General features: G+C 40.7%; 3 long non-coding RNA genes across 4 annotated transcripts; all 3 read left to right on the top strand.

The window, feature by feature from the left end:
- Positions 1 to 3,774: 3,774 nt before the first annotated feature.
- On the top strand, positions 3,775 to 4,364 carry LOC115147511 (uncharacterized). Its single transcript, XR_003866372.1, has 2 exons — positions 3,775 to 3,997; positions 4,158 to 4,364. It is a non-coding gene; the product is annotated as an uncharacterized LOC115147511 (long non-coding RNA).
- Positions 4,365 to 5,362: 998 nt separating this feature from the next.
- Positions 5,363 to 5,979, top strand: LOC115147507 (uncharacterized). The gene is made up of 3 exons (XR_003866369.1): positions 5,363 to 5,563; positions 5,691 to 5,768; positions 5,877 to 5,979. It is a non-coding gene; the product is annotated as an uncharacterized LOC115147507 (long non-coding RNA).
- A 7,537-nt stretch (positions 5,980 to 13,516) lies between these two features.
- LOC115147503 (uncharacterized) lies at positions 13,517 to 14,952 on the top strand. 2 transcript variants are annotated; one of them, XR_003866364.1, is made up of 5 exons: positions 13,517 to 13,657; positions 13,960 to 14,050; positions 14,204 to 14,243; positions 14,373 to 14,453; positions 14,555 to 14,952. It is a non-coding gene; the product is annotated as an uncharacterized LOC115147503 (long non-coding RNA). The 2 variants fall into 2 exon arrangements; XR_003866363.1 differs by lacking the exon at positions 13,517 to 13,657 and having other exon boundaries at positions 13,854 to 14,050.
- Positions 14,953 to 15,527: the final 575 nt, after the last annotated feature.

Raw genomic sequence — 15,527 nt, 5'->3', positions numbered from 1 at the left:
ATTGATGCTGCATTAAACCCATCCACATAGACTGAAATACTACTGAATCACTGTGATAAACAGCATCTCCTGCTCATGACCAGAAAACATTACTTCTCACTCACTGTATAGCAACACATATCCTGTATGCTAGTCTAGCATAGACTACTTCCTCCTTGTATGGATGAGGGAGTATTCTCCATGATGGTTCACGGGGCGCACTGACTCAGCTCGAAAGCTGGTATTAGGTACAAACAATTTGGCGATATGATAGGCTACTCCCGATGCTATTTCTACTTAGCTAGTTTGTAGCCGGCTATTGACTGACAACAGAGCAGCAACATGGTTGATCCTCGCAATCAATCACATCCCCGCAGCAGCCGAACACTGCAACATGAGCATATCGAACGATGCGGGCGAGGTTCAAACACAGCTAGCGAGCATTCACAAAGAAAACATTATATCACAAATCAGCAGCATAATGAGAAACAGCTAGTTACAACAGCAGAGTCAGTGGAGGAAAAGAAGCCAGCATATAGTAACAGTAGTTACAGCAGCAGAGTCAGTGGAGGAAAAGAAGCCAGTGTATAGTAACAGTAGTTACAGCAGCAGAGTCAGTGGAGGAAAAGAAGCCAGCGTATAGTAACAGTAGTTACAGCAGCAGAGTCAGTGGAGGAAAAGAAGCCAGCGTATAGTAACAGTAGTTACAGCAGCAGAGTCAGTGGAGGAAAAGAAGCCAGCGTATAGTAACAGTAGTTACAGCAGCAGAGTCAGTGGAGGAAAAGAAGCCAGCGTATAGTAACAGTAGTTACAGCAGCAGAGTCAGTGGAGGAAAAGAAGCCAGCATATAGTAACAGTAGTTACAGCAGCAGTCAGTGGAGGAAAAGAAGCCAGCATATAGTAACAGTAGTTACAGCAGCAGAGTCAGTGGAGGAAAAGAAGCCAGCGCTTAGTAACAGTAGTTACAGCAGCAGAGTCAGTGGAGGAAAAGAAGCCAGCGTATAGTAACAGTAGTTACAGCAGCAGAGTCAGTGGAGGAAAAGAAGCCAGCGTATAGTAACAGTAGTTACAGTAGCAGAGTCAGTGGTGGAAAAGAAGCCAGCGTATAGTAACAGTAGTTACAGCAGCAGAGTCAGTGGAGGAAAAGAAGCCAGCGTATAGTAACAGTAGTTACAGCAGCAGAGTCAGTGGAGGAAAAGAAGCCAGCATATAGTAACAGTAGTTACAGCAGCAGAGTCAGTGGAGGAAAAGAAGCCAGCATATAGTAACAGTAGTTACAGCAGCAGAGTCAGTGGAGGAAAAGAAGCCAGCGCTTAGTAACAGTAGTTACAGCAGCAGAGTCAGTGGAGGAAAAGAAGCCAGCGTATAGTAACAGTAGTTACAGCAGCAGAGTCAGTGGAGGAAAAGAAGCCAGCGTATAGTAACAGTAGTTACAGCAGCAGAGTCAGTGGAGGAAAAGATGCCAGCGTATAGTAACAGTAGTTACAGCAGCAGAGTCAGTGGAGGAAAAGAAGCCAGCGTATAGTAACAGTAGTTACAGCAGCAGAGTCAGTGGAGGAAAAGAAGCCAGCGTATAGTAACAGTAGTTACAGCAGCAGAGTCAGTGGAGGAAAAGAAGCCAGCGTATAGTAACAGTAGTTACAGCAGCAGAGTCAGTGGAGGAAAAGAAGCCAGCGTATAGTAACAGTAGTTACAGCAGCAGAGTCAGTGGAGGAAAAGAAGCCAGCGTATAGTAACAGTAGTTACAGCAGCAGAGTCAGTGGAGGAAAAGAAGCCAGCGCTTAGTAACAGTAGTTACAGCAGCAGAGTCAGTGGAGGAAAAGAAGCCAGCGTATAGTAACAGTAGTTACAGCAGCAGAGTCAGTGGAGGAAAAGAAGCCAGCGTATAGTAACAGTAGTTACAGCAGCAGAGTCAGTGGAGGAAAAGAAGCCAGCGTATAGTAACAGTAGTTACAGCAGCAGAGTCAGTGGAGGAAAAGAAGCCAGCGTATAGTAACAGTAGCAGTAGTAGAATGATGTGAGAGCAGATCCGGTCAATAAGGAAGTCGTGAATTATACTAGCCTCTAATTGGTGCAACCTCAGTTGATCCGGGCACTCGGGTTTCTTTTCTGAACTAGCTCCGTTTAATAAATAACCTACTATTCTTGTATTCTTATGTTTTTTATATTTTTCTATGTGATTTTGCCAGTTCCAGATTTTTTATAATAGATAAAGTATAGGCTTGTTTTAGTGACACAAAAGGAATAATATTGATAGGAGCTTTTAAATAATTTTAGCTCTGGAGTTGCTCCTGATGTGTTAAATACGTTTTACTTTGTATTGCTGTCAGATATTATTGGGCATTTTATATTTTATATTATGTAATACCATATTGTTCAGTGTCATAATATATCTTGTTTTATTATCAAATTATGAATTGTTACCTATTTTAGATACATTAGTTTTTGCAGTTTTTTTACATTGAATACAGTACAAGTATCATGTTGTAAATAAGCTCAAAGTTAGACAATAAATAGACAACAAATAAATCAATTATCTTTCTTTTATTTCTGCCTATTGTACACATGATGGCGCCATTGAGCAATATAATCCATGAGTGGCGAGCCTATAGGCCAGCCAGGGATACTCCATTACTGTCAGGAGATAAACTGTAATAGATCAACAATCAGCACTGTTCATCAACAAACACACACACAAACACGCACGCACACACACGTAAACAGACACTGAGTCTGGAACTTGCCAGAGACTTTCCCAGTAGTTCAGACGTTGTATGGGTGTGTGTGTCTGTGTGCGTGTGTGTGTGTGTGCGTGTGTGTGTGTTTATATGTGTGTGCGTGTCTGTTTTTGCTTGTGTGTGTGTGTGTTTTTGCTTGTGTGTGTGTGGTATGGGTGTGTCACTCCCTAGACTATTGCAGGAGTACTCTAATGTAAGTGGTCCAACAGATTTCCTAGGTGGTAAAGGTCTGGATGGACTATTTCTACTTTGATCTAATTTCTTGTATTTCTTTGGTTCTTTGGGAATGGTTCATACTGCTACTGGTGTCTGGAGCTCTACCCCTCTGCCCTATCAGATGCTCATAAGGTCAGTGTCTGAGCTTTCTACTGTGAACATGGAAATTGCTGATTGTGTGTGTGTGTCAGTCTGTCTTCTCCCTCTCTCCACTCTTTCTATCTCCCCATCCTTTCCTCCCTTCACTCTCTCACTTCATCTCCTCTACATCCCCTCCCCTCAGTTTCCTTAAATGGTCTTCTGAATAAGAATGTACCAGTGTTGGAGCCTGCGTGTTGCTACTGATGTCCACCTGACAGCACTGTAGAGATCACAATGTTGAGTTAGACGTCTGCATGATACACAGAGTCAAGAGCCTTCAGTGGAGAGCATGAGTCTTGCACATAAATAGTATCACCATTGTTCAACACAGAGAGAAAAGTACAACGATTCAACTCCTTTCTGGCAGCAAAGGAAAAATAAGCTTTGTTATTGGTTCCATTGTACTTGTGGGACTATGCGATTGGTCCCATTGCATGTATTTAGACTGTGCCTGCTGTTTGTCCTCCGGTCCAGGGGGTGGAGCTGGAGAGCACCAGGCTGGTGATCAGGTACCCAGACAGCCAGTATTACAACAATATAGAAAAACATACTCTACATCTAATAATTATTTATTGTGAGGTTTAGCTACGTTTCACCAAAGATAGTACATTAGAATGTCTCTCTGTTTTTACAAATAATAAGTGAACCTTTTCTTGTACTTTGAGACTAATCTATTGGCTCCATTTTACTTTTGGGACAATGCTTTTGGTTCCATTGTACTTTTGGGACTTTGCTATTGGTTCCATTCTAAATAATTTGACTGTTGCTGCTGTTTGTCCTCCTGTCCAGGGGGTGGAACTGGAGAGCACTAGGCTGGTGATCAAGTACCTAGACCGCTGGCTGTAGAGAACCCCTCCCTCTCCTCAGAGGACCAACCCTATAGGCCTCATCACCTCCTCAGCCTCCCAGTACGGCTCCACAGGGTAAGGACATCCATCTGTCTGTCAAAACATCATTATGAGTTATTCTAAAGTGTTACCCATCAACTCATAAACTTTTGAAATGTACAAAGTGATGGAAGGAGGAAGCAGGAGCACAGGTGCAGGTGCTTGTGTTTTCATACAGTTTGTCTCTCTCTTCCAGGCCAAGGAGGATGGCTCCCTTCAATGGTGACGAGTGTTTCTTCTGGAGGACCACCGGCTGTTTCTATGGTGACAAGTGTCGCTTCAAACACAAGCCTGACCAGAGAGGGAGAGACAGGAAACCATGGCAACCCTGACAACCCTTACAACCCTGAACACCACGCACCGTCCGGATACAACAGAGTAAGGAAGAAGAGAAGGAATAACAGAATAATGAATATGAAGATTTAGGAAGAGGAGGAGGGACCGTGTAGCTACCTTAAAAGGGAACAGGAAGCTTGGATAGTATGGGGCTGTTGGGGGATGTGACCCCTTTTGTAGTCCTCTGACACACAGCACAGACAGCACACTGGACACACAGTATGAGTAAGTGTCAATCAAAGTGAAGAGGAGTGCTCCTCTGATTTCCTTCCCCCGCCCCCTCGTCCTGAGCTGTGAAACATGTCACCATTAGAATCTTGAGGGGGTTGTTGCCCAGGCCAAAGCCTCTACGACAACCATGTTGTAAACACTGAAGGGCAGGGTCTTTGATGCAGCTGATGAGTGTACATTAAATGAGTTAGTAGAATAGAATGAAGGATTACTTTATGGGTTAGAAGGATTACTTTATCCTATCCAAGGTATTCCATAAAGAGGTGGGGTTTCAGGTGTAGAGGTGGGGTTTCAGGTGTAGAGGTGGGGTTTCAGGTGTAGAGGTGGGGTTTCAGGTGATGAGATGATTAAACAGGGTAAAAAAGAAATGCAAACAAACATTGTAACATTGCTGTGTGTGTGTGTGTACGCATGTGTATGTCTTTGTGAGTCACTTGCTGTTTATCCTCACAGCTTGGGGATAGGAGCTGTCATTGAACCTGGTGGTCAGTCTTTAGGCTGCTGTACAGCTTGACGGACCGTAGAGGGTTGAACATTTATCCTCCTATATTTGGGGTTCTGAGAATAAAACAGCAGCAGAACATTGAGAAATATGCATTTACAGTTCTACAGATCTGTTCAATAAGTGATTGTTGTTGTTGATGATGTTGTTTATAATGATGACTTTACTGTATCCATTAGGAAATAGTTTTTGCATCATACATCATGTAATCTAAAACAGACAGACGTAGACAGACATGCAACACATCATACACATAACATACATAGTGCAATAGACTTACAGACAGACAGTATTCACATAGACAACCATATAGCACAATACAACACAACACAATATGAGCCTGGTTAATTTTCAGTAATGAGGCCTTGTACCCCATTTACAGTTTATACTTCAATGTATCAGGTGGAGTTATTCACCAGCTATAGAGTGAGTTGTTGTTTATGTTTCTAACACTGCAGGGTGGGAGATGCAACAATGGACTTGAGAACAACAGGAAGGAAGTGTGTTTGTGTTCTTTCACTGGTCTGTGGCAGGTATGGTCTCATTCAAAATGTTTTATTTGCCTTGTTTATCAATCTACTGACGTTTCTAAAAGGATATGAATCTCTTTCATGTTATTTTAACTGTTACTTGGACACTACTCTCTCTCTCTCTCCACAGAGTGTCCGTCCTGAACCAACAGTGACACGAACACACCTCTGAACATGAGGACCATGTCCCCTGACTACGACACTGGCAGTAATTTATTATAATAAATTCATCTATGTATTTGTGTTTTATACAGTTTTGAGAATGTCTCTCCCTCTCCCTCCCTTCCTCCCCCCCTCTGCTCCTCTCGCTCCACAGAGTGTCCATCCTGACCCTAACAGTGACCCAGACCTAAGAGAACCACCACAGAACCTGGACTGAAGAGATCCACCACAGAACCTGGACTGAAGAGAACCACCACAGAACCTGGACTGAAGAGAACCACCACAGAACCTGGACTGAAGAGAACCACCACAGAACCTGGACTGAAGAGAACCACCAAAGTAACATGAGACACAGTGATGGTGGGTTGTGTTTAGGAGTAGTATTAACATGAGACACAGTGATGGTGGGTTGTGTTTAGGAGTAGTATTAACATGAGACACAGTGATGGTGAGTTGTGTTTAGGAGTAGTATTAACATGAGACACAGTGATGGTGAGTTGTGTTTAGGAGTAGTATTAACATGAGACACAGTGATGGTGGGTTGTGCTTAGGAGTAGTATTAACATGAGACACAGTGATGGTGGGTTGTGTTTAGGAGTAGTATTAACATGAGACACAGTGATGGTGAGTTGTGTTTAGGAGTAGTATTAACATGAGACACAGTGATGGTGGGTTGTGTTTAGGAGTAGTATTAACATGAGACACAGTGATGGTGGGTTGTGTTTAGGAGTAGTATTAACATGAGACACAGTGATGGTGAGTTGTGTTTAGGAGTAGTATTAACATGAAACACAGTGATGGTGGGTTGTGTTTAGGAGTAGTATTAACATGAGACACAGTGATGGTGGGTTGTGTTTAGGAGTAGTATTAACATGAGACACAGTGATGGTGGGTTGTGCTTAGGAGTAGTATTAACATGAGACATAGTGATGATGGGTTGTGTTTAGGAGTAGTAATAACATGAGACACAGTGATGGTGGGTTGTGTTTAGGAGTAGTATTAACATGAGACACAGTGATGGTGGGTTGTGTTTAGGAGTAGTATTAACATGAGACACAGTGATGGTGGGTTGTGTTTAGGAGTAGTATTAACATGAGACACAGTGATGGTGGGATGTGTTTAGGAGTAGTATTAACATGTGTAGTCAAAATATCACATTGGAAATATGACACATTTAGCTAATTTTAATAATATAGTCCCACTCCTCAAATAAAGAAAGCTACATATAGATATACAGTCTGTTGCACAATTTCTATTGAAATGCAGTAACATCCCTTTTCTGACATGCCGGTTTGGTCATCATGCATGTTAATGACTTAAAGAGGAAGGAGAGGACAGTTAAATATGTGTCAAACACAGAATTCACACTAACTGACTCACTGTACAAGACCTCTCCCCTTCACTTCACTCTGTACGTACTCTTGACGATATCTTGAAATATAGTTTGGGGTTATTTGTTTTTAGTCATAAGTCATATATTTGAGGGTAATGTATCATTTTACTTGTTGTTATGTTTTGAGCTGTGTTTTGGTTGTTACATCAGGGCCAGTATTCATAAAGTGTCTCAGTGTAGGAGTGTTGATCTACATAGGGATGTGATGATTGACCAGGGTATAAAATACATGCAGACAAACATTGTAACACTGCAGTGTGTGTGTGTGCATGTGGGCCTCTGTGTGTGTCTGCGTGTGACATAGTGGATTTATCTGAGAGCCCTTCAGGACCAGACTGATTGGGAGTAGAGTTGACATCTATACTGTGTAGGATGTGTGTTTTAACTTTTCTACATCCATAACAACCATCTCTCTAGACTTTGATACAGACTCCATGGGCCTTATGGGCCTTCCCTACAGATGCAGGGTACCTACACTACATTACCAAAAGTATGTGGACACTTGCTCATCAAACAACTCATTCAAAAATCATGGTATTAACATGGAGTTGGTCCCTGCTATAAAAACCTACACTCTTTTGGGAAGGCTTTCCACAAGATGTTGGAACATTGCTGCTTGGACTTGCTTCCATTCAGCCACAAGATCATTAGTGAGGTTGGGCAATTAGGCTTGGCTGGCAGTCAACATTCCAATTTATCCCAAAAGTGTTCAATGTGGTGTAGGTCAGTCCTCTTGTCAGTTCTTCCACACCAATCTCGACAAACCATTTCTGTATAGACCTCTCTATCCATGGGGGCATTTTTATTTATTTTGTACCTTTATTTAACTAGGCAAGTCAGTTAAGAACAAATTCTTACTTACAATGACAGCCTAGGAACAGCGGGTTAACAGCCTTGTTCTGGGGCAGAACCGCAGATTGTTACCTTGTCGGCTTGGGGATTCGATCTAGCAACCTTTCGGTTACTGGCTCAATGCTCTATCCACTAGGCTACCTGCCGCCCTGCATTGTCATGCTGAAACAGGAAATGGCCTTCCCCAAACTGTTGCCACAAACTTGGAAGCACATAATTGTCTAGAATGTAATTGTATGCTGTATTGTTAAGATTTCCTTTCACTGGAACTAAGGGGCCTAGCCCAAAACATGAAAAACAGCCCAAGACCATTATTCCTCCTCCACCAAACTTTACAGTTTACACTTTTTGGGGGGCTGGTAGTGTTCTACTGTCATCCACCAAACCCAGAATCGTCCGTCGAACTGCCAGATGGTGAATCATGATACATCACTCCAGAGAACACGTTTCCACTGCTCCAGAGTCCAATGTGATGAGTTTTACACCACTCCAGCTGACGGTTGGCATTGCGCATGGTGATCTTAGGCTTGTGTACAGCTGATCCGCCATGTTAACCCTGTTCTAGCAGGGCAGAAATTTGTCAAACTGGAAAGGTGGTATCCTTTGAAGGTGCCACGTTGAAAGTCACTGAAGTCTTCATTAAGGCCATTCTACTGACAATGTTTGTCTATGGAGATGGCATGGCTGTGTGCTTGATGTTATACACCAGTCAGCAACGGCTGTGGCTTAAACAGCTGAATCCACTAATTTGAGGAGGTGTCCACATTATTTTCTATATATAGTTTCCCCACAGGAATAGTAAACCAACAAAAATTTGACCAACACTCGCACATAGTTGATCCCCACAAGTTGGTCCCCACAAGGTCAAATGCTTTGTCTAGGAGGTTTAGGGTTAAGGTTAGAATCAGTGTCAGGTTTAAGAGGGTTTCTATTTATGCTGGTATCAAACCTTGGGTTGCGCAGGCCTATTGCAACTTTCTGCCCTGTTTCTATACTGTAGAACCGACTGGTCTAGAGAGGGTGGGAGAACATGAAAGGCCGAAGTTCAACAACAGGAGGAAGACAATTATTGATAGTGCTGAGGTTAAAAAGGTTTAACTTTAAAACAAATGTTATATAATAAAATCATAATAAAACATGCAAACTGGATAAATTAAATAAATAATCCCCCCAAGAGATGAAGGGATTAAGTCCTCCAAAGATAAGTGCTATGTTAAAGTACTTGATATAATAAAATTCAATATTAAATATTAAAAAGACTAAACCAGTTAGAATCAGTGTTATGGTTAGAATTAGGTTTATGGTTTGGAGCTAGGGTTCGGGTTAGGGTTAATAGGTTTTGGGGTTATGGTTAAGGTAAGGGAAAATAGGATTGTGAATGGGACTGAATTTTGTGTCCCCACCAAGGTTATTTTTACAAGACTGTGTTTGTGCGCGTGTGCTTGTGCGTGTGTGTGTGTGTGTGTGTGTGTGTGTGTGTGTGTGTGTGTGTGTGTGTGTGTGTGTGTGTGTGTGTGTGTGTGTGTGTGTGTGTGTGCATGTGCGCGTGCGTGTGTGTGTGTGTGAGTCACTTACTGTTCAGCCTCACAGCTTGGGGATAGGAGTTATCATTGAACCTGGTGGTCAGTCTTTAGGCTGCTGTACAGCTTGACAGACCGTAGAGGGTTGAACATTTATAAATTATATAAATTATTTTTGCATCATACATCATGTCACGTTAAATAGACAGATGTAGACAGACAGTATTCACACAGACAACCATACAGCACAATACAACACAATATGAGCCTGGTTCATTTTCAGTAATGAGGCCCTGTACCCCATTTACAGTTTCTACTTCAATGTATCAGGTGGAGTTATTCACCAGCTATAGAGTGAGTTGTTGTTTATGTTTCTAAGACTGCAGGGTGGGAGATGCAACAATGACCTTGAGAACAGCAGGAAGTGTGTTGGTGGTCTTTCTCTGGTCTGTAGCAGGTATGGTCTCATTCTTATCTTTTAGTTGCCCGGTTTGTGAAACTACACATATTTCTAAAAGCATAACCATTTGTATGTTCTACTGACGATACATTAGGTGTCTCCACTTCACTGTAAACAGTTGTCTTTCACACCTCACTGAGTGAAGCTTATCTGTTGTTTCCATTCACACTCAACCAAAGAGTATCTGTGTCTCAACTCAGCAACTTTGGAATAAAGTGTTAATGTGAGTCAAAAGACCTTGAACTTAATGTAACGTCCTTGAGATGTCTAACTGTGTTTCAGTTGTACTGGGTCAGGTTGGCTGGAGTGTTACATACCCCACTCAGAGTATCTGTACCTTGAAGGGGTCAACAGTGGACCTGACCTGCTCTTACACATATTCCAGTGGTACAGTATCAACTACCTTCTGGTTCACTAAAAAGTATGCTGTGGAGAATTATGTGAGTCTGAGTGATGACCCAGACTACAAAGGACGTGTGACGTATCGTAAGGATGAAGTAAATGGACACACCCTGACAATCACAGACCTGAGAGAGAGAGACTGAGCTACGTACAAGTTCAGCTTTATAACAGATCATCCTGGAGGGAGATATTATGGCTATCCTGGTGTCACTCTGTCTGTCACAGGTACAGTGATATTATATATAGTGTTGATCTGTTTAATCACTCTGTCTGTCACAGGTACAGTGATATTATATATAGTGTTGATCTGTTTAATCACTCTGTCTGTCACAGGTACAGTGATATTATATATAGTGTTGATCTGTTTAATCGCTCTGTCTGTTACAGGTACAGTGATATTATATATAGTGTTGATCTGTTTAAACACTGTCTGTTACAGGTACAGTGATATTATATATAGCGTTGATCTGTTTAATCACTGTCTGTTACAGGTACAGTGATATTATATATAGTGTTGATCTGTTTAATCACTGTCTGTTACAGGTACAGTGATATTATATATAGTGTTGATCTGTTTAAACACTCTGTCTGTTACAGGTACAGTGATATTATATATAGCGTTGATCTGTTTAATCACTGTCTGTTACAGGTACAGTGATATTATATATAGTGTTGATCTGTTTAATCACTGTCTGTTACAGGTACAGTGATATTATATATAGTGTTGATCTGTTTAAACACTCTGTCTGTTGCAGGTACAGTGATATTATATATAGTGTTGATCTGTTTAATCACTGTCTGTTACAGGTACAGTGACATTATATATAGTGTTGATCTGTTTAATCTGTCTGTTACAGGTACAGTGATATTATATATAGTGTTGATCAGTTTAATCACTCTGTCTGTTACAGGTACAGTGATATTATATATAGTGTTGATCTGTTTAATCACTCTGTTACAGGTACAGTGATATTATATATAGTGTTGATCTGTTTAATCACTGTCTGTTACAGGTACAGTGATATTATATATATATTGTTGATCTGTTTAATCACTCTGTATGTTACAGGTACAGTGATATTATATATAGTGTTGATCTGTTTAATCACACTGTCTGTTACAGGTACAGTGATATTATATATAGTGTTGATCTGTTTAATCACTCTGTCTGTTACAGGTACAGTGATATTATATATTGTGTTGATCTGTTTAATCACGCTGTCTGTTACAGGTACAGTGATATTATATATAGTGTTGATCTGTTTAATCACACTGTCTGTTACAGGTACAGTGATATTATATATAGTGTTGATCTGTTTAATCACTCTGTCTGTTACAGGTACAGTGCTATTATATATAGTGTTGATCTGTTTAATCACTCTGTCTGTTACAGGTACAGTGATATTATATATAGTGTTGATCTGTTTAATCACTCTGCCTGTTACAGGTAAAATGATATTATATATAGTGTTGATCTGTTTAATCACTCTGTCTGTTACAGGTACAGTGATATTATATATAATGTTGATCTGTTTAATCACTCTGTCTATTACAGGTACAGTGATATTATATATAGTGTTGATCTCTTTAATTGGTTCAGGATAATTGTCTTGATTTGTATTTAAATAATATAAATATGAAAGTATGGTTATAATAGGAATGTCTGAATTGATGATTTGAGAACGTCCGCTCCTGCCTCATTTGAACTAGACAACAGGTCATTGAGGGTTTAATGTTGTTATCTACTCCAGACCTGCAGGTGAAGGTGACCACTACATGGTGGTCAACGACACTGACCTGTAGCACCACCTGTACTCTGACTGGTAACTCCACCTACATCTGGTACAGGAACAGTAAGATTGTACAAGAGGACTCCTCCCCCTCGTACTCAGTCTACTTCAAAACTGAAGACAGTTTCTACTGTGCTGTAAAAGGCATCAATTCTCCTGCAGTGTGTGAGTGTGATTAATACACTTTAAAAAGTCTGTCAAAATCATCATTCATTCTGATTAATGGTTGTTACAGATTTTACAGTTCAAAATACGTACACCGTTTGAAAAATTTACTTGTGTTTCAGCTGTTAGGGCTCAGAGTTATTTCCACCTGACTTACACCCATCAGAGGATCTGTACCTTGAAGGGGTCATCAGTGAACATATCCTGCTCTTATACATATCCCAGGAGTCATACAGTCTCTGAAACAAAATGGTATATAAAAGGAAAACTTGATGAGGCCCCTCAAATCCTGAGCCCGGGTTATGGAGGTCGTGTGGAGTACCTTGGAAATATGCAGAGTGACTCCACCCTGAGAATCACAGACCTGAGAGAGGAGGATACGGCTGAGTATAAGTTTAGATTCAGAACAGATCAGACAAACTGGGAGCCCACTTTCCCTGGAACAACTCTGACTGTCACAGGTAACACTACATGTCACATCGTATCAATACTGAAAACGATTACTTCATGATATACTCAGTACTTCATGATATACTCAGTGTTTAATCCTCTTTCATTTAGGTCTTCAGGTGAAGGTGACTCCTGCCACTGTGACAGAGGGACAGAAGGTGAAACTGACCTGTATCACCACCTGTACTCTGACTGACAACCCCAACCCCACCTACATCTGGTACAAGAATGGACATGTAACCACCCAATCTAACAGTCTGTTCCTAAAGCCAGTCAGCAGTGAGGATGCAGGCAGATACTCCTGTGCTGTAGAAGGCCATGAGGATCTCTACTCTCCTGAAGAGACTCTCACTGTCAGATGTGAGTATCTGTGATACACCTCCAGTTGTATTCTTTTAGTAACATCTTCTGTCATCTATTCTATCTACTATTTCAATCTATGTCCAAGTTCCATTATTGTACTCATCTCATTACTGTAGGGAACTACACGTACTTCACAAATACTGTATTGTTACATTAACGTCTAAGTTACACATATTTATATTCATATTTCATTTATGTCAATCACAAGTGTAAGTTCCACAATGCTCCTCATGTTAACCACTATTTATGAACAATGTGTTACATATTGTCCACCAGATGGCCCAAAGAACACCACAGTGTCAGTCAGTCCCTCTGGTGAAATAGTGGAGGGCAGTTCAGTGACTCTGACCTGCTGCAGTGATGCCAACCCACCTGTGGACAAATACACCTGGTACAAGAAGAACGTAACCTCACCAAAAGCATCAGGACAGAGTTACAGCATCACTAACATCATCTCTGAGGACAGAGGAGAATATTACTGTGAGGCTGAGAATACAATAGCTTCTAATAACTCTACAGCTCTGATAATCATTGTAGCAGGTAAAGTTACATCTTCAATACTTCAATACAAAACTACATGGTTCAATCTAATGTTAATACTTTGAATTTGGTTTATAATTAAACACTGAGTATACAAAACACTAAGAACACCTGTTCTTTCCATGACATAGACAGGCTGACCAGGTGAATCCAGGTGAAGCTTTGATCCCATATTGATGTCACTTGTTAAATCCTCTTCAATCAGTGTGGATGAAGGGGAGGAGACAGGTTTTACCAAATTATATTTGTTTTTAGTTTATTATATCATGCCACGTACTCATATCATCCATATTTTATTATAGGGAAACAAACCTCAGTTCTGACTGCAGCTGTAGGAATCACAGTGTTTGTTCTGGTTCTCATCCTCTGTCTCTCTGGACTCATGTGGTTCAGGTGACATACATTTTTTTTCACCTTAGCACCCTGATTTGTTATGAATGCATTAATATATTCATTCATTCATTAATGTGCAAAACTTGATTTCTAACATGTCAACTTCCACTGGAAGTCAGTAGAGAGCAGAACTCACTCTCTCCCTCATTACAGGAGATCCATAGGAGGAAGTGATGTCACAGCAGACACACAGGTGATGATATCAGCTATGCCTCCACCTCCACACCTGGTGACATGAATTTACTATGTCACAACAGTCTCTCTCATACTATTTTCACTGTTACCATGACAACGCTCTCTCTCTCGCTTTCTCCGTGCACAGAGTGTCCATCCTGACCCCAACAGTGACACGTACACAGCACTGAACATGAAGACCAGGTCACCAGAGTATGACACCCTGGCAGTAAGTGTGTGTGTTTCTGTGTTTTTGTGTTTGTGTGTGTGTTTGTATCCATAAAAATGTTATAGAGTTGTGTGTAATGTGTTCATTGTGTTTTCTTTCAGAATGTGAGGGACTCCTCTCGTGACACAGTCCCTCAGATAGATGCTGAGCCCTCAGATTATGAGAACTAAAGAGATCCACCACAGAACCTGGACTGAAGAGATCCACCACAGAACCTGGACTGAAGAGAACCACCACAGAACCTGGATGAAGAGCTTCAGCACCAAACCAAAGCTAGGATTTACACCTCTATTCTCCTGCTATCATATTGCTATCATATCTAAACGGCTTTCCAGATAATGAGCTCTAACATTTTAGAAAATGATGTCATTATTTTTATTTTCTTGTAAAGTTAAGGAAAGGGAAACAAGGATACCTAGTCAGTTGTACAACTGAAGGCATTCAACTTAAATGTGTCTTCCGCATTTAACCCAACACCTCTGAATCAGAGCGATGCGGGGGGCTGCCATAATCGACATCCTCATCTTCAGTGCCTGGTGAATAGTGGGTTAACTGCCTTGCTCATGGGCAGAACGATAGATTTATGTAATTATGCTTATTGGTGACATGTCAAGAAGTTTTTCCTAAGCTTTAACTTCTGAGTAAATGCTGGAGTTGAATTCTCTTTCCTTGTAATGATAATTATGTATATCGATGATAAATAAGATAGATTATGCTTCTGCCCTTTTTCTATGAGATTTGACCATTTGTAGATTTTCTGTAACACAAAAAGCCCACTTTTCTGTTTACTCTCTGTAGATTAATATTATGTTTCTGCTCTTTTTCTATGGGATTCGCCTTTTCCAGTTTTTTATAACAAAAATAGGTCTACATTTCTCAGTGACTAATGTGGATAATATTGATAACAGCTTTTTGTTACTTCTAGCTCTTGGACCAGGTTTCTCCTAATTATTTACTTTGTATTATTGCACATTTTATATTCATTATTATTTTATATTAGGTAATAGCATATTGTTCAGAATCATGATATCACTTATTTTATTATCAAATTATTAATTATTACCTATTTTAGAT

The sequence above is a fragment of the Salmo trutta genome, chromosome 14 (genome assembly GCF_901001165.1).
Source record: "Salmo trutta chromosome 14, fSalTru1.1, whole genome shotgun sequence".
NCBI lineage: Eukaryota > Metazoa > Chordata > Actinopteri > Salmoniformes > Salmonidae > Salmo > Salmo trutta.
This window is presented reverse-complemented; position numbering and strand designations above follow the sequence as displayed.